The sequence below is a fragment of the Austrofundulus limnaeus genome, unplaced genomic scaffold, assembly GCF_001266775.1.
Source record: "Austrofundulus limnaeus strain Quisiro unplaced genomic scaffold, Austrofundulus_limnaeus-1.0 Scaffold5486, whole genome shotgun sequence".
NCBI classification, from domain to species: domain Eukaryota; kingdom Metazoa; phylum Chordata; class Actinopteri; order Cyprinodontiformes; family Rivulidae; genus Austrofundulus; species Austrofundulus limnaeus.
The window spans coordinates 2,489-3,160 of record NW_013957888.1 but is presented as its reverse complement, the minus strand read 5'-3'; the positions used below and the strand labels follow the sequence as shown (position 1 = coordinate 3,160).

At 35.6% G+C, this 672-nt stretch overlaps 1 long non-coding RNA gene across 1 annotated transcript; it reads right to left on the bottom strand.

Moving 5' to 3' along the window:
* Positions 1-319: 319 nt before the first annotated feature.
* LOC106512291 (uncharacterized) lies at positions 320-638 on the bottom strand. Its single transcript, XR_001309642.1, has 2 exons — positions 549-638; positions 320-458 (listed from the first exon to the last, which is right to left on the bottom strand). It is a non-coding gene; the product is annotated as an uncharacterized LOC106512291 (long non-coding RNA).
* Between the last annotated feature and the right edge of the window lie 34 nt (positions 639-672).

The following is a 672-nucleotide window of genomic DNA, read 5'->3' as shown; positions in this document are numbered from 1 at the left end:
CATACACACTGTTTAAACAGATGTATGACCCCGTAACACTTTCTTTAGTAAGAAGAATTTACCATTTATTTATTTAATTTCGTCAACACAAAGTGAGAATTTTGCTTAGGAGATGGCAGAATACAGCCCGACATTGTTAAGAAGTATACTGACAAACTTGAAGAAAATAGTTCTTTAATTGGCTCAAGCAAAAACATGACCCACAATCAGCTCATAACAAAAATATGTGCTTTTTTCTGCTCACTCCTTCCTTCCCTTTATCTCTTTTTTCTGCTCACTCCTTCCTTCCCTTTATCTCTCTTCTTCCTTTCTTTCTTTTATCTGTTCGCTCCTTCCTTCCTTGCCTCTGTCTCTCTTTTTCCTCTGTAATTTAACTGACACTTTTTACATTTAAAGATGTCGACAATGTGGGTGGCACATTCTTCATGAGTCCATCTTGAACAGAAGTCACATTGTATCTATAAGATTGTGGGGGGGAAAACAAACAGCAATTGTTTAAAATGTGTATAATGCATTGTAAGTATTAGAATGTACATCTGTATTTTTACCATATTGATGACGTCCTGGTTGGCGTCATAGTGCAGCATGTTGCAGAACACACAAAAGTCTTCCACCTTATCTGGAAGATAATGAAAGTCAGTAAAGTTTTTTTCTACATTATCTCTAGATATT